This window comes from Poecilia latipinna, unplaced genomic scaffold (assembly GCF_001443285.1).
Source record: "Poecilia latipinna isolate Pla-1442-1.1 unplaced genomic scaffold, P_latipinna-1.0 Scaffold52, whole genome shotgun sequence".
NCBI lineage: Eukaryota > Metazoa > Chordata > Actinopteri > Cyprinodontiformes > Poeciliidae > Poecilia > Poecilia latipinna.
The window spans coordinates 651,734-657,099 of NW_015112668.1; the positions used below are offsets into that span (position 1 = coordinate 651,734).

The following is a 5,366-nucleotide window of genomic DNA, read 5'->3' on the forward strand; positions in this document are numbered from 1 at the left end:
TGGATGGATCCATTTCTTGTAAGTGCCCCTAAAAAACAAGCAAAGGTAGAAATTGCATTAGTGTTTTACTTTTAGTACAATGTAACATTAATGAAATGTGCATCTCTTCCCCTTCAAGGGGCAGAAATGCTTGCAGGGATCTGCCAAAATCAAAGCACTCTCGAGTCATTATTATTATGTACAGAGGTGTGCAGATCGATCAGCAATCATAATCGGTTAATTTCCGTGAAAATGTGTTTGATTGGTGATCGCTGATCACGGCCTCTTGTTGCAGATCACCTGTATCTCATTCGCAGCCTGCATGTGCAGCTGATCTACTCTTTCCGTCACACTGCGCAGACTTTTTAATTTTGCCAGATAACATGTTATCATTTATACCTAAAGTGAAAAAATAAAAGCCAATCCAGATGATCGGCAGAGATGGGCCCCATGGGTGATCGGTATCAGAATTGGAAGCAAAAAACCTGATCGGAGCATCCCTAGTACACACACTATATTCTTATTGTAAATTTAAAATATATTAATGTATATAAATCAACTACTGACATAAAGGTTCTATCATGGTCTTGTATATTTTGTTAATACTGTTTGAAATGCAAACAATATTACCTTCAAATTTTGTCAGCAATCAAATCTTTAAGTTCTTGAGAGCACAGTGAAAGAATACTATGTGAATTAAACCAAAAATTGAAGTCTCAGTTTTTAATCTTAAAAAAAAAAAAAGATTACTAAAAATGAACAAAAGGCATAAGACAACCAAAATTAACAAATGTTCAAGAAAAAAAGTGAATATAAAAACTGATCTTTACCATACAAAACATCAGAGACGCAGGTCCCGGAACTTGTTTCCTATGTCGGCCAAACAGGTTGAACTGGAGGGCCAATTCAGGGGACATGAGGAATCGCACAGCTTGTTGTACTGCATCATCTAAGGACCCTTCTCCAATTTCTGCAACCATGACAACCTTAAGTATAATGACAATTACAAGACAACATTTTAAAATCAGGACACATGATACATTTAGTTTTTATTAATTGATTTGTTATTCTTTCACAATAACAAATCAAAAGTAGCTTATATGCTTACTTTTATACATGGACAAAATGCTAATTGTTAATGTATGTATCAATTTAAGTCACAATAAATTTTGAAGGATTAGGAGGAAAGAGTAAAGCAAGGAGAACCAAATGGGTAAAAGACCTGAGAGCAGCTCAAATGACAACTAGGGAGACAGAAGATCTAGAGTTGTGTGTTACATAAGTCCCTGTTCCACATTACCTTCTATGTCGCTTTTCTGGAATATCATTATCTGTTTGAAGATCCGATGTTGCTTCTGCCCTTGCAAGCCTTTGTCGCGCTTCTCCATAGTACTCTTTAGAATTTTTAAAAAAAAAGTATTAAAACATTGGTAAATCTAAAGCTCCCATTTTCATTGACCAAACAAATGGCTAGTTGAGACCTAAACACCAGACTGAATACTTGTTAACTACAGTTAGTTTGTTTTTTTGCAGTCAAACTATGACAGAATAAAACGCTTTAAAATGTCACTTACACAATGAAACATGATTTTAAAATATTTACTACTATGCCTTCATTCCATTTAGAAAAAAGTTTTTATGCCAAATATACTGAAACCACATGGGCCCCATTTCGTGTTGCCCATTTCTGTCCCATTCTCAGTTAGCCCACAATAATGCTGAATAGAGTCTATACATTTGCCCAAATGGGCTGACAATATAGGTCCCATTTCAGGTTAAACATATGGGCCTCGTGTAGTTAGCCCAGACAAAACCCATGCCCATTCATCATTACCTATCTAGCCCACAACGATACGATTCAATGCAGTTTCATGAAAAAAAAAAAAAATAATAATAATAATTAAAAATGCACAATTAATGGATCCCAGCTATGCATGCTGGCTTAATTGGCTGCGAGAAAGATTGATAAAAACCCATGTACACAGAATGAAAGCGAAGTAGTTACTCTTTATAAATAATGTAAGTGGTTTTATCGTGTCAAGGTACTTTAAAAGCAACCTCCGCTAGCAACGTCATTAGTGAACCGATTTTATTCTGCCGCGTTGGCGCTCAAATTTACCGGTGAATGGCGCCGCAGCGTATTTGAAAATGATCTGGCCCAGAACAGTTTGAAATCGCTCTGCATCCAAATATTCTTACCTCAATAATGGCAGATGACTTATTGTGTGTGTTTTAACAATATAAAAAAAATCACCTAAAAGAAAAACAAAAACAAAAAAGAAGAAACAACTAATTAGGTCATTTTTGGGGTACTCCGGTCATCCGAACCATTACGAGCAGCACATTTTTTAACTAGCGATTTAAAATCTCTCCCTAAAATTTGATACAATGCAGACAAAACAGAGGTGTACTTACAGCTTCTTTAGTAGAAGGCCAGCCAACCTGCAGACTTCACGCCAACGGACTGATGAGACTACGTTTGATTTTGAAACCGCATATCCATCCGCAGTTAACAATTGTACGTTTTCCAAGAAACACAAGATTAATTTTGAGATGCTACATCGGTTTAACAAATGTAAAACCGATGTAGCACTCACAAATGTTCTCAATGAAAATAAATAAATATAGTCGTCCTTATTCAAATGTGCTTTGGAACTATTTTCTTTAGTGGAGGTGTAAAGTGTCTCTTCAATTCACCAACCTTTATTGGCAACGGTGCCAGAGAAAAAATGAACAAAAAGGTTATTGAAAAAAGATTCAGATATAAAAATAATCATTAATAGATAGAAATGTTAAGTTTTTTTTATTTTATGTATGCTGACAACTTGGAAAATGTTTACAGATGAAAAAACAGATGCTAAAAATTTTACTCTTGTCTTTCTCACTTGAGTTTTGTATGAATTCATTTTCTAAACATTTTGTAATATTTTTCACAATGATCTGATCTGAACTATTTCTCCAAATAAGAATTAAGTCCCTCTGTGAAAAAGCTGCAATGAACACTTTGGATGTCTGAACATCCTATTGATAATAAAATAAAATTAAATTAAATTTAAAAAAAGAAGCAAGGACAAAAGTCCACTCTGAACCATTACCTATTTTGAGTGAGCAGCAGAAGATTATGCATATTTAAAACAGATAATGTCACAAAAATGTTAGGACATCTGGACTGTTCTAGTGTAAAATAATAAAAAGAAAAATGCTAGGACTTCAAAGTGTAGCTTGAACAATACTGAACTGGTTTAAAAAATAAAGCATTGAAGCATATTTTGGTCTTCTGGAAGCCTAGTGTTATGTTGGCGTTAGTAAATGAGCCAGACACAGAAATCATGTAGTGAGCATGTTGGGTTCAAATACAATACGTCTTTATGACCTCCAAGACAAGGTCACCATCCAAGGAGAGCTTTTCAATTTGTAGAAAGAAAAGCTTATACAATTGCTTCAACAATGTACCTTTTATCAACTCCAATACAGGCCAGCTGAGTAACAGTTTCCTTAGCTAAAGGCCATCAATCTGACATCTCTGGTAATTTTTTTCAAAGTTTTTATAATCTTGCTCTTGCAGCTTTTGCTTTTGACATAGTGAAAAATTTGAAAGTGACAGGGTAACCACATTGTCTAATCAGATTTTAACAATTTTTTCCCATTACCCTACATAAAAACGGTATGGTGCCTACATACCATGCCCAGGTCCAACCCATGTACGGTCAGCCCATGCTTACCTCATGTGGGTTCAATGAGGTCAGCCCACATGGGCTTCCCATGTTGGGCCCATGATACTGAAACTACATGGGCCCCACATAGTGTTGCCCATTTCTGCCCCATCCCCAGTTAGCCCACATAAAAAAGGAATGGGGCCTACATACGCATGCCCAGGTCCAACCCATGTACGGTCAGCCCATGCTTACCTCATGTGGGTTCAATGAGGTCAGCCCACATGGGCTTCCTATGTTGGGCCCATGATACTGAAACTATATGGGCCCCACACATAGTGTTTCCCATTTCTGCCCCATTCACAGTTAGCCCACATTGCAGCTGAATGGGGCCCATACATTTAGCCCACATGGGCCAGCCCATATCGGTCCCATTTTCGGTTACCGTATCGGTCCCATATTGTCAGTTAGCCCAGATAAAACCCATGCCCACTCATAACCCATGTAAACCCAAAATAACCCATAAACCCAAATGGGGCCCACCCATACATGCTGGCTGGGAAAAATGTTAGAAGACATCCAGACTGGACTGGACTGTTCTAAAGTAATAAAAAGAAAAAAGTGTTAGAGGTTCAAAGTGTAGCTAGAACAATGCTGAACTGTTTTAAAAAATAAAGCATTAGCATCATTTTTAATGGCAGTATTCTAGTCTTCTGGAAGCCTAGTGTCATGTTGGTGTTAGTAAATGAGCCAGACACAGAAATCATGTAGTGAGCATGTTTTATGTCCAAATACAATACCCCTTTATGACCTCCAAGACGAGATCACCATCCAAGGAGAACTTTTCATTTTGTAGAAAGAAGAGCTTGTACAATTGATTCTACAATTAACCTTTTATCAACTCCAATACAGGCCAGCTGAGTAACAATTTCCTTAGCTAAAGGCCATCAATGTGACATCCCAGGTAAATTTTGTCCCAAGTTATTATAATCTTGTTGTTGGAGCTTTTCCTTTGGCATATTGTGAAAAGTTTGAAAGTGACAAGGTAACCACATTGTCTAATCAGAATTTAAATATTTTTTTTTTTCCATTACCTCACATCAAAAAGGACAAGGGCCTAAATACCCATGCCCAGGTCCAACCCATGTATATTTAGCCCATGCTTACCTCATGTGGGTTCAATGTGGTCAGCCCACATGGGTTTCCCTTGTTGGGCCCTTGATAATGAAACTGCATGGGCCCCACTTAGTGTTGCCCATTTCTATCCCATCCCCAGTTAGCCCACATAAAAAGGAATGGGGCCTACTGACCCATGCCCAGGTCCAACTCATGTATGTTTAGCCCATGCTCATCACATGTGGGTTCAATGTGGTCAGCACACATGGGCTTCCCATGTTGGGCCCAAGATACTGAAACCACATGGGCCCCACATAGTGTTGCCCATTTCTGCCCCATTCACAGTTAGCCCACATCACTGCTGAATGGGGCCCATACATTTAGCCCAAATGGGCCAGCCCATATGGGACCCATTTTCGGTGACCATATTGGTCCCATACAGTTAGCCCATATAAAATCCATGCCCACTCATAACCCATGTAGCCCACAACAAACCCAAGTGGGGCCCACCCAGGCATGCTGGGTGGGAAATAGTTCATAATGATTTTCATTCAGTCAGGACTTTACGCTGACTCTGGCCACATGCATCACATGTAGATTCTAGTAAAGCATTGATTA

The 5,366-nt window shown here is 38.1% G+C and overlaps 1 long non-coding RNA gene across 4 annotated transcripts; it reads right to left on the reverse strand.

Annotated features, from left to right (window-relative positions):
- On the reverse strand, positions 1–2,731 carry LOC106959428 (uncharacterized). 4 transcript variants are annotated; one of them, XR_001427349.1, is made up of 3 exons: positions 1,280–2,731; positions 610–965; positions 1–28 (listed from the first exon to the last, which is right to left on the reverse strand). It is a non-coding gene; the product is annotated as an uncharacterized LOC106959428 (long non-coding RNA). The 4 variants fall into 4 exon arrangements; XR_001427347.1 differs by having other exon boundaries at positions 810–965; positions 1,280–2,728; XR_001427345.1 differs by lacking the exon at positions 1–28 and having other exon boundaries at positions 645–965; positions 1,280–2,233; positions 2,395–2,731.
- Positions 2,732–5,366: the final 2,635 nt, after the last annotated feature.